Genomic DNA, 19,719 nt, shown 5'->3' with positions numbered 1-19,719 from the left:
CAGAGCTCTAGTCCCACCTGGAGCCTTTACTGAGCTCTACCTCCACCTGGAGCCTTTACAGAGCTCTAGTCCCACCTGGAGCCTTGACTGAGCTCTACTTCCACCTGGATCCTTTACTGTGCTCTAGTTCCACCTGGAGCCTTGACTGAGCTCTAGTTCCACCTGGAGCCTTTACTCAGCTTTAGTTTCACCTGGATCCTTTACTGAGCTCTAGTTCCACCTGGAGCCTTTACAGAGCTCTAGTCCCACCTGGATCCTTTACTGAGCTCTAGTTCACGCTCTAGTTTCAAATGGAGCAAATTTGACGGTCGTCTCACATTCAGCATCAGGAATATTCACTTATATCCACAGATATCCACTCACACAAGTAAGTAAAACATCAAATAATTACAATAAAATGTCAGATTTCCTGCCGTCTTTATCTCCGTGACACACAGACCACTGCCAGATCAGTGTTTTCATCCATCAGTGTGTGAAGGCTCCAGTGGTGCCAATCAACAACATCCAATCAAGTCGTCAGCTAACTGGGACACTTCCAGTTCATCTAGCTGGAGGTGTGAATTCAGGTGTTTATTTGATCATTATAAACTTTACCCGGCAGACGTCACCTGGTGAGGAATTCGTGTTTTTCTTACATTCATGTTCCACCGACATGAATCTGACTGTGCTGAGGGGGAATATGGAGCTGATAAAAGGGAAAGGAGGGCAGGTTAAGGGGGGGCAGATCTGCTGAGCTGGACCATTTCACTGCTAATTTAAAGCAATTCCTGCTGTCAAAAAATGAGGGAGAAAAGGTGTGAGTACACCCTATTGTCTTTCAGATCTTTTTTTATTTTATCCCAGATCTTTCAGTTTAATTTAATTGGACAATTCAATGCCTTATTTATGACACACAGGAAGCATTCATGCAATCGTATTACAGGAAGTGCAGGAGAGATAAAGACACTGATTCTTTGGCTCAAACGGGGATAAAAGCCGATAAAACCAAGAGTGTGTTTCTATTTTCATTGTGTTCTCCTCTAAGGGAGAGGAGGATTCCATCTGTTTCATAATGCTGTTTCATAGTGTCAGTGTTTCAAACCGTACTTTTGGATGAGGCTCGTAATTGGGGTGACCACAGAAAGGTTCTGTTCTGCTGTTCTGGTGCTTCTGTAACACAGACCCAAAATATATATTCATGACACATAAATGCTCATGTCACAGCTGGGGCCTGGCTGTTCTTTCTCTAGTCTTGCTGATCCTGGATTTGGTCCATCAAGGCCTGAAAGATCTCCGTATGGGAAGATGCACCTGGGCCATGGAGGTTGTTTCTATACACTGTATACATATATATATAAGTGATGTTCATGTTGATGTTCTCTGGACATGTGGCATCTACTGCACATCTGTCCAGCCCAGGGAGACAGGGTCCCTCATCTGTGGCTCTTCTTTATGTTTCTTCTTTGTCCCTAAAAGGGTGTTAAGTTTTTCCTGATCCAGGTGGAGGGTCTAAGGATGTCACAGCTGTGCAGTTGGTAAAGGCCTCCAAGGCAACGATGCTTGTGAGTTTGGGCTCCAAATAAAATAAGCCTCAACTTGGGTAACATCAAAACAGAAGGTCTAAGCTACGTGGGGAGAGTTGAAGCAGATCTCAGCAGCAGAAGGAAACTGTGATGTTGTAGAACCAGCTCTCTGATCAAGGTTAGAAAAAGGGGTTTTCCAATGTTGGGTCTCACACTGAGGGAATAGTGCAACAATCTTGAGCATCAGCGCTCAAATAGGGTCTGTGGGTCTTTGGGTCTGTGGGTCTGTGGGTCTGTGGGTCTCTGGGTCTCTGGGTCTTTGGGTCTGTGGGTCTCTGGGTCTGTGGGTCTGTGGATCTCTGGGTCTGTGGGTCTCTGGGTCTGTGGGTCTTTGGGTCTGTGGGTCTTTGGGTCTGTGGATCTCTGGGTCTGTGGGTCTCTGGGTCTTTGGGTCTGTGGGTCTGTGGGTCTGTGGGTCTGTGGTTCTTTGGGTCTGTGGGTCTGTGGGTCCTCCTTCACACTGGAGGCTGAATGGGGTCGTCGATAAAAACTCGGGTAATTTACAGGCTCAACCAAACCTAAATGACTTGTTTTTCTGTTCACATCGTCTGATAGTGCACAGGTTGGACAGGTGTTTGGGCCAGTGGGAAGGAGTCTGCCAACAAAGAAGGCTTTGTCCAACGTTGGTGTGCAGGGAACCAGCATTCACTCCCAACAGCTGATGACTGATGATCTGTCACCAAATTACCACTAATGACTACTAACTCACAGTATAGAGTGAACCAGCAAACAGTATAGAAATATCGGGGGGGGGGTCCCTCAGATAGACGTGAAAAAGCCTCTAAACCAAAGGGAAGAGGACTGAGAACATCTGCTGACTGACAGATGTGACATGTCTGTGTAGATTCTCAGGTATCCAGGTTGTCAAAGATTTACCTCTCACCCTATCCTATAATATCCTACGATATCCTATAATATCCTACGATATCCTATAATATCCTACAATGTCCTACTATATCCTATGATATCCTATATTGTCCTACGACATCCTATATTATCCTACATTGTCCTACGACATCCTATATTATCCTATATTGTCCTATGACATCCTATATTATCCTATATTGTCCTACGACATCCTATATTATCCTATATTGTCCTATGACATCCTATATTGTCCTATATTGTCCTACAACATCCTATATTGTCCTATATTGTCCTACAACATCCTATATTGTCCTATGACATCCTATATTATCCTATATTGTCCTATGACATCCTATATTGTCCTATATTGTCCTACAACATCCTATATTGTCCTATATTGTCCCAGGACATCCTATATTGTCCTATATTGTCCTACGACATCCTATATTGTCCCAGGACATCCTATATTATCCTATATTGTCCTATGACATCCTATATTGTCCTATATTGTCCTACAACATCCTATATTGTCCCAGGACATCCTATAATATCCTATATTGTCCTAAGACATCCTATATTATCCTATATTGTCCTATGACATCCTATATTGTCCCAGGACATCCTATATTGTCCCAGGACATCCTATATTATCCTATATTGTCCTACGACATCCTATATTGTCCCAGGACATCCTATATTATCCTATATTGTCCTATGACATCCTATATTGTCCTATATTGTCCTACAACATCCTATATTGTCCTATATTGTCCCAGGACATCCTATATTGTCCTATATTGTCCTACGACATCCTATATTGTCCCAGGACATCCTATATTATCCTATATTGTCCTATGACATCCTATATTGTCCTATATTGTCCTACAACATCCTATATTGTCCCAGGACATCCTATAATATCCTATATTGTCCTAAGACATCCTATATTATCCTATATTGTCCTATGACATCCTATATTGTCCCAGGACATCCTATATTGTCCCAGGACATCCTATATTATCCTATATTGTCCTACGACATCCTATATTGTCCCAGGACATCCTATATTATCCTATATTGTCCTATGACATCCTATATTGTCCTATATTGTCCTACAACATCCTATATTGTCCTATATTGTCCCAGGACATCCTATAATATCCTATATTGTCCTAAGACATCCTATATTATCCTATATTGTCCTATGACATCCTATATTGTCCCAGGACATCCTATATTGTCCTATATTGTCCCAGGACATCCTATATTGTCCTATATTGTCCTACGACATCCTATATTATCCTATATTATCCTATGCCACTGCTTGTTTCCCAGGAAATGAATTTGCCATCAATGTATGGAGGTCTTTACATTCATAAGAGAGGAGGCCTAAAGTTGTATATGAATATGTGTAACTGCATTTACATAACATATAGTTATTTTTCACAAATTAGCCTTTTTTTGTCAGAGAGTTGGCAACTGCTTCATAAGGCTCATAACGTGCACGTGCACGTGCTCGTGCGCAGCCTTTACATGCACATGAGCTAAATAAAGTGTAAGAGCAAGACGCGTCCACTTGTGGAGTGGTAATGGCCTCAGACGCCACCTCTGGCTTCATTAGAGGGGGGTCCAGCCCCCATTGTGGGTCGACACCATGATTTCACGAATACCAGTTGAACACTCGACCCTTTTCTGTGTGTTCCAGTTTCCAAATGAAGATTTTCGGCCCTCGCGATGACACGAAGCGTTCTGTTGCTGGGATCAATGGCAGCTCTTTATACCAGTAACCCCTCAGCCAGCAGGACGCTGCCCAACGAGAGGGACGGCTTTCAGAGCGATGCTGCAAAATCATAAAGAAATGAACACAAAAAGGCTTTTTCTTAATTCTCTATCTATTGGTTGAGCAGGACAGGGAGAAGAAACAGAGGAGCTTGTTTGGTAAATAACCCATAACGCCACGTTCACCAGCGGTTAGGCTTAGAACAAAATGGTCAAAAAGGCCCCCTCCCCTCCCCTCCAGCAGCAGCAATACTAGCAGCTCATTCCTCTCTGTCGAGCATTTCAACAGAACAGGGCATGAATGCCTGACAAGAAGGCTATCATCCAAAAGATCATTAAGCACAAGGGTTGAATTGCCATCTTCAGTACCATGGCAACAGGGTTGAGAGATGAGATAAAAAACAATGCAAGGCAGGAGGCAGGGGGTGGAGCAGAAGCCAACGATCACCCTGATCGATGGCTCTCTTCTCTCTCCCTGTCGAGGCCGGGCAGAAGAAAGAGGAGGCTAGTGTCGGACTGAGGCCAAGAGGCTCCGGGGATCCACCGGTGCACTAAGAGGCCGTCTCCAAGGCTTTCTGTTCCTCACATGGTCTAATTAAGGACGTCTCACATTTTTAACAGAGCGTAAAAAGCGTTTTGTGATCATATACAGTCGCGTAGCATGATAGTAGCGTGTAGTAGCGTGTAGCCGTTAGCGTCTAAACGCAGGGATTGTGACCTTGTTAAAGAAGTTACAATCTCCCAATAAAATAATAGTAATATATCTGTAGAATGAATGAATTTAAGCTTGAATTTAAGCTCGTGGCCAATATAAACGCTACATTGCACAGCGACATTTCCCTTCAGCCTCTCTTGTGTGGACATTAGGACACTTTAGGACGTTCCTCTCATCTCTGTTTGATATACCCGATTAAATCAAGAGCCTAAACCCAACCCAGATCCTGATGGAGAAGGGATGCTCCAGAGGCAGCACCTCCATCCCTCCACCCTCTGGCTGGGCTCGCGAGCGCCCCCCCCCCCTCGTGGTCTCTGTTCCTCACAGGTGCATCACATGAAACCTGCAGGTGAACGCTGTCAGCAGCGTTTTGGCTTCTTTGCTAAAGCTCTGGGACATGCTAGCAGAGTGCTGAACACCAGCAGGTCATCAGCGTGGATGTTTGTTTTTGGGGGGGTTTAATTACAGCAGAAATGTGTTTGGAAGTGTGTAATCAGCAGTCTGAACTTACTCTGGGGTTGCGCGCACACACACACACACACACACACACACACGTGCACGCAGCTGTGCTACGTACAAACACAGGCACCAGTAAAATGCACATGAAGCCAGTTTGGGTGGTTGCCGCTCTCACAACATGTGCTAATCAGTCTGTTGAGAACAATCTGTCAGGAAATCTTTAGCTTTAAACAACCCTGTGTGAATAGGGATGAGGCCCTTTCCGTGGGGCAGGACTCAGACAGCAATAGCCGCCTTTACGCATCCCAGAGTGTCAATAAGGATTATGAGAGCAAGCTTTTATCTTTTCAAACACACCGACCAGTCAGTCATTTAAACGAACGCACAATTCCGCTCTCTTCCATAAATAAAAAAAAAGACTATACTTCCATAAATACATTCAAATCCCAGCACCATTCAGATTCCAGCACCATATGCTTAATTTAAGATATAATCTCCTTTTTTTTCTATTTGCACACATTCACAGGAGGAAAATCTTTGTACACATAGTTGTTTAAGACCTCAAAGGATAAACACAGACTACCTATTGTTGTTGGCAAGGCACATTTATCCTCAACTTAAGACCCCAAGTTCCTTTGAGAGTGTTGCTGGCAGATGCTTTATGCAAAGCAGGTGCACTGGAGGAAACATGCCCAACAAAAGACACATTATTGCGTCTCACAACCTCCGAGCGCAATATTAAAGGTGAGCCAACTGTATTTACACATCCTTTCAACAGGCTTAAAATAAGCACATTTCTATATGCTCTATTAAATGAAAAAAGACAATAAAGTCAGCCAGGAGGAGAATAAATGGGAGCACATTTTGTCACTTTGACATCGTTCATTTATAGGTCAGAGGAAGCACCAGCCGACCTCGTATTGTTCTTAAATGGCGTTTTGCAAGACGAGGAAACGGGAATTAATGAGTGCAGGAGAAGCCGCCACCGTCAAGAGGCGGCACATTAAAATCAATGATTAATAAATTCAAAACACACAACAAACTCAGCTGGGAGAAGAAAAAAGTATTGTGTGCTCCATAGGAAGCAGCCCCAGTGTGGCTCCGCCCCCTGAAGCAGGCGGATGGAACGGAGCTGCTGGCAGCTGTGAGAGGGAATAAAATCACGTTAATTAAGGAAATTACAATGGAAAAGGAAGCGTGGCTGCTGAGGACTGGAGACAGGAGGAGAGGGAGGGCCTCACACACACGTATATACACACACACATGTATATACATATACACACACGTATATATACACACACATGTATATACACACACACACATACACATACATATACACACATATACATGTATATATATACACACACACACACGTATATATACACACACATGTATATACACACACACACATACACATACATATACACACATATACATGTATATATATACACACACACACACGTATATATACACACACACATGTAAATACACACACACACACACATATGTATATACACACACACGTATATATACACACACACATGTATATATACACACACACATGTATATACACACACACACATGTATATATACACACACACATGTATATACACACACACACGTATATATACACACACACATGTATATATACACACACACGTATATATACACACACACACGTATATATACACACACACATGTATATATACACACACACACAGATGTATATATATACACACATATACACACACGTATATATACACACATATACACACACACGTATATATATATATACACACACACACATGTATATATACACACACATATACACACATATACACACACGTATATATATATATACACTCACACACATGTATATATACACACATATACACACACACTTTTATATATATATACACTCACACGTATATATATACACACACACGTATATATATATACACACACACGTATATATATATACACACACACATGTATATATACACACACACACATACATATATATATATATACATACACACACACACGTATACACACACATACACACACGTATATATACACACACACACACACACAGACACACTCATAAATATACACACACATATACAGACACACACACATACATACACACACATATACATATATACACAAATATACATATATATACACATACACACACACACACACGCTTAATTCAGACATGCTCTATTGAACATCTTTACTCTAAATGAGGCTCCAACATTGAGGGAGTGTAGGTACAAACCTCTTCTGAGGACCGAAGCCACTCCACTCCTCCTGACTCCTTCTGACTCCTCCTGACTCCTTCTGACTCCTCCTGACTCCTCCTGACTCCAGCTCCACTCCTCCTGACTCCTTCTGACTCCTCCTGACTCCTCCTGACTCCAGCTCCACTCCTCCTGACTCCTTCTGACTCCTCCTGACTCCAGCTCCACTCCTCCTGACTCCAGCTCCAGTCCACTCCTCCTGACTCCTCCTGACTCCAGCTCCACTCCTCATGACTCCAGCTTCAGTCCACTCCTCCTGACTCCAGCTCCACTCCTCCTGACTCCTCCTGACTCCAGCTCCAGTCCACTCCTCCTGACTCCAGCTCCACTCCTCCTGACTCCAGCTCCAGTCCACTCCTCCTGACTCCAGCTCCAGTCCACTCCTCCTGACTCCTCATGACTCCAGCTCCAGTCCTCCTGACTCCAGCTCCACGTTTTGCCTCTTTTTCCATCGTATTGTGATCTAACAGATTACTAAACTGACTCAGTTGATGTTAAATCTGACCTGTGGTATTAAAGTTGAACACATGTTCCTTCAGAATTACAGGTCCTTCCTCCTCCCGGCAGGTCTATTGTCACAGACGTCTGTCAGGTGAGTGTGACCTCCATGGGTTGTACAGAGAGCAGCTATTCTCAACATCATCATCCTGCTGTGGTTAATTCTTTGGTAGAAAAAGGAGCAACCTCGCAGTGTTCTGCCCTCGAGGTTGTCCCCCTGCTGAGGAGGAGGACACTGACTCTGAGGAGCTTCGACACCATTCACACATTAAAACCTTCAAACAGAAATCACAAAGAACCTGCTATTCTTCCACAACATAAGGTTCAATGTTGTCCTATAAACCTGTTAATTCATGCTGAAACTGGGACATTTTTATAAAAGTTGGACAAAACATCTCATATTGATCAAAGAGTGGGCAGTAATAATAATGGGGTCTTTTTCTCACATACAAGTGGCCCAGCCAACAAATACAGTGTGAAAGCAGCTCCTGGGGTGTTCAGGTATGAGAGGGATGGTCGGAGGCCGGTGAAGAGCAGCTCCTTGTCCCCTGAAAACATTCATTTAACACATTTACACCACCTGTGAGGTCTCGAAGTAAGACAGAGTCAGACTAAAAGCCAAACCATGAGCAGCCTTCAATGGCTCAGGGATTGTATGAGACAAAGATCTGGGGAAACAAAAACAATAAATCTAAATCGTTCTGGAATGACAAAGGTTTGGGAGAACCAGAGCTGGCTGACCGATAAGAGACGTGACCAAGAACCCAGTCGTCTGGCTGAGATCTCGGGCTCCGGTGTGTGCAGCTGGGGGCTAATGGTCACTGTGGTACATCACCACTCAGGGCTTTATGAAAGGCCAGAGAGAAGCCTCTCCACATTCAGTAACATGTAAAAGACTGACTAGAGGTTACAAAAAGGACATAAACGACTCTCGGACTCAGAGAAGCAATATTCTGCCGTCTGATGAAGCCAAGATTAAACTTTTTGGCCTTAGTTCTACTATGAGACTGATGCGCGAGGTAACGAACTGTTGTAGTTAGGTAGATTCTCCACTAGAGGGAGCCACACACGCGGCTGATAAACGGACTCTTGTTTCATGTTGGACCTCAATATTTTAAGTATTTTATCACGGTTAACTTATCTGTTAGTTCTGAAAGAATCATTAATCAAAGAATGTGTTACATATCAATATCACACGGTTGTGACTTAGTCAATGAAAGATTTAAGAGTCAGAGGGGAGAAACTGGAGTCAGCTGTTGACATCAAAGTGGGAGCTGGAGCACACTGGAGCATCAAGTTTACATGTGGTGCTATCAAAAACCTGAGGGAGGTCTGTCCTGGTTCTGACTCTGCTCACGACCCCAGAGAACATGTTAGAAATAAAGTGACCACTTCACACAAACTGGACGTTTGCTGCAGGATCATATCAAGTTTTGCACAGATTTGAATCAACAAAGTTGTGGTTTTAATATTTAAAACTGATTTCCAGAATCTTTATATTATACTGAGCAAAGAACCATCAAACACACACTCACACACACGCACTCACAACTTGTGTCCTTTGGTATATTTTGAGAAGACACTGACTGCACCAGGATCAGCGCCACCCTGTGGAAAGTTGTGGTATAGCACCACATTTAAATAGGTGCATTAAACTTGCATTACGTTTCCGACAGATTGATTATTGATAGAGAGAATAAATGATTCAAATCAGTTTCAAACCGAGCAAACATATTTATGAATAAATGAACTAACAAGCAACTCGGTTATCCTCTGTAGGTCAGAGGTCACCACGATCACTTGTCCTCTTAAAACTTTTATCTTTGCTAGATGTCACACTTTTCCAGAATATTCATGGAGATTCTGCAAGAAATGCAACTCACAGAGATCTCTAGATCACTTGGATCTCCTGGTAACTGGAGGATGGAGCTGAAGCTCCACACGCTTCTTGCTGTCTCACTGCTACTGTCTCTAGCTCCTGTCTCACTGCTACCGTCTCTAACTACTGTCTCACTGCTACCGTCTCTAGCTACTGTCTCACTGCTACCATCTCTAGCTCCTGTCTCACTGCTACCGTCTCTAGCTCCTGTCTCACTGCTACCGTCTCTAGCTACTGTCTCACTGCTACCGTCTCTAGCTACTGTCTCACTGCTACCGTCTCTAGCTACTGTCTCACTGCTACCGTCTCTAACTACTGTCTCACTGCTACTGTCTCTAACTCCAGTCTCACTGCTACCATCTCTAACTACTGTCTCACTGCTACCGTCTCTAACTCCAGTCTCACTGCTACCGTCTCTCACTACTGTCTCACTGCTACCATCTCTAACTACTGTCTCTAACTCCAGTCTCACTGCTACCGTCTCTAGCTACTGTCTCACTGCTACCGTCTCTAGCTACTGTCTCACTGCTACCGTCTCTAACTACTGTCTCTAACTCCAGTCTCACTGCTACTGTCTCTAACTACTGTCTCACTGCTACCATCTCTAGCTACTGTCTCACTGCTACCGTCTCTAACTACTGTCTCTAACTCCAGTCTCACTGCTACTGTCTCTAACTACTGTCTCACTGCTACCATCTCTAGCTACTGTCTCACTGCTACCGTCTCTAACTACTGTCTCTAACTCCAGTCTCACTGCTACTGTCTCTAACTACTGTCTCACTGCTACCATCTCTAGCTACTGTCTCACTGCTACCGTCTCTAACTACTGTCTCTAACTCCAGTCTCACTGCTACCGTCTCTAACTACTGTCTCACTGCTACCGTCTCTAACTACTGTCTCTAACTACTGTCTCACTGCTACCGTCTCTAACTACTGTCTCTAACTACTCTCTCACTGCTACCGTCTCTAACTACTGTCTCACTGCTACCGTTTCTAACTACCGTCTCTAACTCCAGTCTCACTGCTACCGTCTCTAACTACTGTCTCTAACTACTGTCTCACTGCTACCGTCTCTAACTACTGTCTCTAACTACTGTCTCTAACTACTGTCTCACTGCTACCGTCTCTAGCTACTCTCTCACTGCTACTGTCTCTAACTCCAGTCTCACTGCTACCATCTCTAACTACTGTCTCACTGCTACCGTCTCTAACTCCAGTCTCACTGCTACCATCTCTAACTACTGTCTCTAACTCCAGTCTCACTGCTACCGTCTCTAGCTACTGTCTCACTGCTACCGTCTCTAGCTACTGTCTCACTGCTACCGTCTCTAAGTACTGTCTCTAACTCCAGTCTCACTGCTACCGTCTCTAACTACTGTCTCACTGCTACCGTCTCTAACTACTGTCTCTAACTACTGTCTCACTGCTACCGTCTCTAACTACTGTCTCTAACTACTCTCTCACTGCTACCGTCTCTAACTACTGTCTCACTGCTACCGTCTCTAACTCCAGTCTCACTGCTACCGTCTCTAGCTACTGTCTCACTGCTACCGTCTCTAGCTACTGTCTCTAACTACTGTCTCTAACTACTGTCTCACTGCTACCGTCTCTAACTCCAGTCTCACTGCTACCGTCTCTAGCTACTGTCTCACTGCTACCGTCTCTAGCTACTGTCTCACTGCTACCGTCTCTAAGTACTGTCTCTAACTCCAGTCTCACTGCTACCGTCTCTAACTACTGTCTCACTGCTACCGTCTCTAACTACTGTCTCTAACTACTGTCTCACTGCTACCGTCTCTAACTACTGTCTCTAACTACTCTCTCACTGCTACCGTCTCTAACTACTGTCTCACTGCTACCGTTTCTAACTACCGTCTCTAACTCCAGTCTCACTGCTACCGTCTCTAACTACTGTCTCTAACTACTGTCTCACTGCTACCGTCTCTAACTACTGTCTCTAACTACTGTCTCACTGCTACCGTCTCTAGCTACTCTCTCACTGCTACTGTCTCTAACTCCAGTCTCACTGCTACCATCTCTAACTACTGTCTCTAACTCCAGTCTCACTGCTACCGTCTCTAGCTACTGTCTCACTGCTACTGTCTCTAGCTACTGTCTCACTGCTACCGTCTCTAACTACTGTCTCTAACTCCAGTCTCACTGCTACCGTCTCTAACTACTGTCTCACTGCTACCGTCTCTAACTACTGTCTCTAACTACTGTCTCACTGCTACCGTCTCTAACTACTGTCTCTAACTACTCTCTCACTGCTACCGTCTCTAACTACTGTCTCACTGCTACCGTCTCTAACTCCAGTCTCACTGCTACCATCTCTAACTACTGTCTCTAACTCCAGTCTCACTGCTACCGTCTCTAGCTACTGTCTCACTGCTACCGTCTCTAGCTACTGTCTCACTGCTACCGTCTCTAACTACTGTCTCTAACTCCAGTCTCACTGCTACCGTCTCTAACTACCGTCTCTAACTACTGTCTCACTGCTACCGTCTCTAACTACTGTCTCTAACTACTGTCTCACTGCTACCGTCTCTAACTACTGTCTCTAACTACTCTCTCACTGCTACCGTCTCTAACTACTGTCTCACTGCTACCGTCTCTAACTCCAGTCTCACTGCTACCATCTCTAACTACTGTCTCTAACTCCAGTCTCACTGCTACCGTCTCTAGCTACTGTCTCACTGCTACCGTCTCTAGCTACTGTCTCACTGCTACCGTCTCTAACTACTGTCTCTAACTCCAGTCTCACTGCTACCGTCTCTAACTACTGTCTCACTGCTACCGTCTCTAACTACTGTCTCTAACTACTCTCTCACTGCTACCGTCTCTAACTACTGTCTCACTGCTACCGTCTCTAACTACTGTCTCACTGCTACCGTCTCTAACTACTGTCTCTAACTACTGTCTCTCACTACTGTCTCACTGCTACCGTCTCTAACTACTGTCTCTAACTCCAGTCTCACTGCTACCGTCTCTAACTACTGTCTCTAACTCCAGTCTCACTGCTACTGTCTCTAACTCCAGTCTCACTGCTACCGTCTCTAACTACTGTCTCACTGCTACCGTCTCTAACTACTGTCTCTAACTACTGTCTCTAACTACTGTCTCACTGCTACCGTCTCTAACTACTGTCTCTAACTCCAGTCTCACTGCTACCGTCTCTAGCTACTGTCTCACTGTTACCGTCTCTAACTACTGTCTCTAACTCCAGTCTCACTGCTACTGTCTCTAACTCCAGTCTCACTGCTACCGTCTCTAACTACTGTCTCACTGCTACCGTCTCTAACTACTGTCTCTAACTACTGTCTCACTGCTACCGTCTCTAACTACTGTCTCTAACTACTCTCTCACTGCTACCGTCTCTAACTACTGTCTCACTGCTACCGTTTCTAACTACCGTCTCTAACTCCAGTCTCACTGCTACCGTCTCTAACTACTGTCTCACTGCTACCGTCTCTAACTACTGTCTCTAACTACTGTCTCACTGCTACCGTCTCTAACTACTGTCTCTAACTACTGTCTCACTGCTACCGTCTCTAACTACTGTCTCTAACTACTCTCTCACTGCTACCGTCTCTAACTAATGTCTCTAACTACTGTCTCACTGCTACCGTCTCTAACTACTGTCTCTAACTACTGTCTCACTGCTACTGTCTCTAACTACCTGTTACGATACGTGGTGGTAGCGGACCCGAACGCAGGCCAGGACACAGTGGTGGAGAGATCAAAGGCTTTATTTATAGGGAAGGGGAGCACACATTGACGACAAACAGTCTTCCTGGACCACAGGGGGATCGGGAGGCAGCGTCTGCCCGTCCCAGGTCCATTGGCGAGTCCCCACACCAGACGCAGTCCCCCTGGACTGCTGGGAACTCGGAACACCGGTGAGTCCTCAACACGCTGCAGTCCTCCTGGACCGGCGAGGACTCGGGAGTCCGGCGCGACACGCTCACCACACGAACGTGCCCCGAGACACTGAGGGCAGAGGCAGCCCTCCTAGACTGCAAGGGGGGCGGGAGCGGTCCTCCAGGAGACACGGAACAGGAACAGGAGCGGCCCTCCAGGAAAACCGGAAGCTCGGGGACAGGAGCGGCCCTCCAGGGCAACAGGAACACAGGAATAGGAGCGACCCTCCAGGAAACTCATAGCACCAACATACGACAGGGGAAGCGACCAAACAGCTTCACCACGAACAGACACCCTACCAACACCAAGGAACCCAAACAAGCACCCACACTAGACGAACAAACGCACTCCCCACACGAACAGACACACTCAGGAATGTGGACAGGCACCCCGGCACAACCTGCTTAAATAGGCAGCAAGATGTAAGGTGCGCCTGCCTGCAGTGCCAGCTGCACCCAATTGTGCCCAACACCACACCCTGCAGGCCAAAGACAGACACAACCCAGAAACCCCAACACTACCATCTCCAACTCCAGTCTCACTGCTACCGTCTCTAACTTCTGTCTCACTGCGACTGTCTCTAACTACCATCTCCAACTCCAGTCTCACTGCTACCGTCTCTAACTACTGTCTCACTGCTACTGTCTCTAACTTCCGTCTATAACTACCGTCTCTAACTTGAAGAGAATTGTCTTTATTTTGTTTGTGTTTGTTTCTGTATTCTGTTATAAGCACTTTAGAAGTTAGGAATAGTAGAAGGTTTAGTAAGTGGAATAAAGATAAGCAGTCAGTTGACCCTTCCTTGACATGAATACTGCTTAGACAGTTGGAGACAGTCAGACGGAAAGTGGTAGACCCCCATCGTAAAACGTGACAGAATAGTTTACTGGTGTGGATAAGTTCCTCGGCAGGAATGACCTCTGATCTGGCTATCTGGGAAGAAAATGGAGAAGAAGGACCGTACCAACACCAAAGGAGGCTGGAAGAAGAGGATGAGGTCACCCAAGAAGAAGGACTGGATTGGACTGAATTAGCATCAATAATTTACATATATTGTTCTATAAAAGACTGGGCCAAGGGATAGTTAGGTTGTCAGACTTCGTGCCCTGACAATTGGCATTTGTTTACTTGAAGTCTTCATTTAAAGAACACGCGGATTGGCAGTGACACACAAGAGGTATTGCAATCCAACAGATTCAAGGTCCTGCATCTCTATTGTTAAATGAGGTTGTGATAAGAGCTTCGCCATGCATGCTAAATGTCTAGCTGGTGATAAGAAGGTCATGTTTGTCTGCAACTGCATGTGGTACTGTCAACGTTAAAGGATGAAACAACACTATCGAAGCACTTGTTTCCACAGCCATAGACGCTGCCATTAAAGCTTTCACACAGTGTGGAAGAGCACATGCTAAAGCAGGGGTCACCAACACGGTGCCCGCAGGCACTCGGTCGCCCCTCAGAACCATATGCCCACCGGCCTGTTCTAAAAATAGCTCAAATAGCACCACTTACCAATGAGCTGCATCTCATTTATTTTGTTTGCTATTCTTGTTTAAATCACACTTACCAACTGGAAACAATATATTACAAAAAACTTTTAAAAATGTTTAATATAAATGAACTATGACCTAGTATAGTTCAAAGGTCAGTATGATGCGCATGACCAAAACGTAGCGTCTACGCAGATCGCTACGACCAAACAGCCTAGCGGGCGCAGCCAAAACGAGGAGACGACTGACCCATAAAAAGATGGCAGAAAAAAGAAAGAAGACACATCATTTTCACCACGAATGGGAGGTCGAGGGTTTTTTACCACTGTGAAAGGAGCATGTGTTTGTCTTATTTGCGGGGCGACTGTGGCGACGGCGAAGCGGCACAATGTGGAGAGACATTTCACAACGTGTCACAAGCTACCATGCTAGCTATCCACAGGGCAGGGCACTGCCAGCAGGAAAAGCCCGAGAGTTAAAGGCAGCTTTGTGCAAACAGCAAGCTTTTTCACAAGGCCAGTTAAAGCCTCCCAAAAAGCAACCGAAGCCTCATTTAGAGCTACGCAATTCTTGATTAAAAAGAAGAAGGCATTTTCAGACGGGGAGGTAGTTAAAGAAGCAATGATGTTGATTGCCAAAACTGTACTTGAAGACGAGAAATACGGAACCGACGTGATCTCCGATCTCTCCGATGTGCAACTGGGGGCAGCTACGATGGTAAGAAGAGTATCTGCGATGTCCGGGAACTTGGCCGACCAGCTGGGCCGTGACCTGGCGAGGTGCAGGTGGTTTAGCCTCCTGTGACGAGTCGGTGGACAGCAGCAGTATTTGATGATTTCTCCACAAAAGAACTTCTCACACTACTGCCCCTAAAGACAACTACGAGGGGAGTTGACACATATAACGAGGGGAGTTGACATATAACGAGGGGAGTTGACAGATATAACGAGGGGAGTTGACACATCTAATGAGGGGAGTTGACATATAACGAGGGGAGTTGACACATCTAACGAGGGGAGTTGACATATAACGAGGGGAGTTGACACATATAACGAGGGGAGTTGACACATATAACGAGGGGAGTTGACATACATAACGAGGGGAGTTGACACATATAACGAGGGAATATAACATATATAACGAGGGGAGTTGACACATATAACGAGGGGAGTTGACACATAACGAGGGGAGTTGACACATATAACGCGGTGAAGGAGTTTTTGGTGGAGAAAAAAGTGCCGCTGGAAAAGCTGGTATCAGTGACGACAGACGGAGCGGCCCATTACAGACGGGGCTCCCGCTATGAGCGGCCCACTACAGATGGGCATGCATGTAAGCTATCGTAGCGCTAATGCTAACCTTGATGCTAACGCTAACCCTAATATAATAAGAATATAAAAGAATGAGTGGAGACAGAAGAGAGAATGAGACGTTTTTGGCGCGTGTCGCTCTTGATTTAGTGTTTATTTTTGCAGTAAACTTAAAGGAGGCCTTTTCCCTTTATGTTTGATTCCATTTAAGCTGATATTCCATTCTTGACATCTTTAAATTTACAGTATTCATGGGAGATTTATTTGGTCATTTTGCTTCTTTTTATTTCCTATTTCCCGCATTTATTCATAGTTTTTATTAGATTGCAATAAATCCTATAACATTGAACAGACTGACTAAAGTCAAATGACCTGTGGTTCCCACCGATAGCCGTCATTCTGATGGGTTTTTGCTGGCTGCAGCTGAAATATTCCAATGCTCCATGTCACAGAGACAGTAAATACTAAACCCTAAACATTCTGAAGGATGTGGTTTTCCTTCATTTTCACCTTTATCATTTTGTGATTTATTTCTCTATATATGGGTATGTATATGTGCGTCTGTGTATGTGCGTATACATATACATATACATATATATATATATATATATATATATATATATTTTTTTTTTTTTTTTTTTTTTACTATTGGAAATTTGTTATACTGCTATACCAATGTTTTTGATTCCCTATCTGTGAAAAACATCAATAAAGAAAGTTTGTATAAAAAAAAAAGATTCTGAAGGCATGATGTAAAATAGTAACGTATAATACAGACATTTGAAGAGACAATTAAGAGAATGTTTCCATGCTTCTAAGAGTGGCCGAGGAGCCATTTAGAACTTTATAAAGATGCATTGTGTGATACCAGGAACTAATTTAACTTCAAGGCGAAGCTGCTTCTGCTTTGTCGACCATCGACTGATCTCCTGAAAGTCCACCAGCGCTTTTTAAAAACTGAATTCTTCATCTATGGAGGGAGTAGACGGCAGATGTTTCCACAGATGCTCTTCACCAGTGGTCAGTGAGTGATGCAGCAGATGAGCGGGAGTTGACTGGCTTCTACCAGCCATGTCTCAATGTCTCCAGCCCATAGTGTGGATTCTCTACGAGATCAGACAGCAGCTTCACTCCTGAATCCTGCAGCTGGTTGTAACTCAGGTCCAGTTCTCTGAGATGGGAGGGATTGGACCTCAGCGCCGAGGCCAGAGAGCCACAGCTGATCTCTGATAAGCTGCAGTCCCTTAATCTAAATAAAGAAGGGAAACTTTTATAAGGTTATAAGTGAAACCAGTATTAATCTGAAAGGTTAATCAAAGGCATGATCTGTAAATATTTAATTTAGTTACAGGTTAAAAAATGATAGTAATATGTAATTACCACAATTCCAACCTCTCAGGTTTGCACTGTTCCAGAGCAGAATATATATTGTTCTGGCCCTCACTCTTCCCAGGTTCTCCCCACCTCTTTCCCTCCCATCTCATCATGGAGATCCATCTCACCTGTGGCTCATCTTTAAAGGCACAACCTGTCTAAGATGACTTCCTGTCTCCCTCACCATCTCCCTCCTCGTTGGCTGGTGTCTACCAGGCACCCTCACCTAGTTTTGTCTAATTTTGGTTACCATCTGTCGGCTTTTTCATTGTCCTTAAATCAGTTTATCATGAATAAGTGGTCCCCGTGTGGCCCTCCCTCCTGAAGGAACTGGGCACAACACACACACTCAGAAAGTGTGAGGACCCTCGGATGGAATAATGGACATTTTTGAAAATGGTGTTTACCTCAGAGTTTCCAGTCGGCAGTTTGGAAAGTGGAGAAAACCACAGAGCAGCTTCACTTCTGAATTCTGCAGCTGGTTGTTGCTGAGGTCCAGTTCTCTGAGATGGGAGGGATTGGACCTCAGCGCCGAGGCCAGAGAGCCACAGCTGATCTCTGATAAGCTGCAGTTAATCAATCTGAAAAATGCAGGATGAGGTTATACGGTGCAGGTCTGCATGTTATCTGCGTCAGTACTAAACCTACGTTAGTTCTTAGTTGGGTCAGACCTGAATTCACGATATTCCAAGGAATTTTTTTAATGTGGTGCATCACAGCAGTGTTGAGAACAGCCTCACTTCACCATCTTAGCAGCTGGTATATAGGTAGAAAAATGAAGACTGACCTGAGCCTCTCCAGTTTACAGTTTGGACTCTCCAGTCCAGAACAGAGCCGCTTTACTCCTGAATCCTGCAACGTGTTGTGGCTCAGGTCCAGAACCCTCAGATGGGAGAGGTTGGACTTCAGAGCTGAGGCCACAGAATCACAGCTGGTCTCTGATAAACTGCAGCCACTTAGGCTAAAACAATTATTTTGAGAGAAGACAAATAAAAATCAACATGTACCAGAGCAAAACACAGCTTACAAGCAACAAACCTCTGGTCCTGCACCGGCTTATCTGCCGTATGTTCCTATTTTGGGTTCTTTCAGGGCGGTTGGACAAGATCTACACCGTATGTAAAGTGTGTGTGGGTCAAAATACCTTCCAAGTTTGTGAGACCACATTTCTCAATAGCTCAACTCTTGTCAGGAGTTGGGACAAAGCGACCCACTCCTGATAGCTTGTGGGCAATGCTGCAGCGACCCTGCAATCCCTACACTCTCTGGTGAAACCAAATCAAAGGTTTTAGACACTGCTGGATGCTGGAAGGGTGGCTATAGTCTGGACGCAGAGTTCCCCTGACTGCACATTTCTCCAACAATGATTGGCAGCTGGTCTCACTTGTTCTCCAGATGAGAGAAGGAAAGAGAGCCCCCCCACAGTGTGTTTGATTGCCCCACTGCAAGCTCAATGCTGCCAGAAAACATTGCAGGAGCATCAATTCCCCTCAGGGCATCAACAAGGACCTCAGGAAAAGGTGCAGCTGCCACCTACTAGAGACAAGCACACTGAGCTGAGA

The 19,719-nt window shown here is 44.8% G+C and overlaps 1 long non-coding RNA gene across 1 annotated transcript; it reads right to left on the bottom strand.

Moving 5' to 3' along the window:
• Positions 1-17,973: 17,973 nt before the first annotated feature.
• Positions 17,974-18,985, bottom strand: LOC115252045 (uncharacterized). Its single transcript, XR_003890492.1, has 3 exons — positions 18,945-18,985; positions 18,565-18,738; positions 17,974-18,032 (listed from the first exon to the last, which is right to left on the bottom strand). It is a non-coding gene; the product is annotated as an uncharacterized lncRNA (long non-coding RNA).
• Between the last annotated feature and the right edge of the window lie 734 nt (positions 18,986-19,719).

This window comes from Takifugu rubripes, chromosome 13, assembly GCF_901000725.2.
Source record: "Takifugu rubripes chromosome 13, fTakRub1.2, whole genome shotgun sequence".
NCBI classification, from domain to species: Eukaryota; Metazoa; Chordata; class Actinopteri; order Tetraodontiformes; family Tetraodontidae; genus Takifugu; species Takifugu rubripes.
The sequence above is the reverse complement of the archived record's forward strand: the minus strand, read 5'-3'. Positions and strand labels throughout refer to the sequence as shown.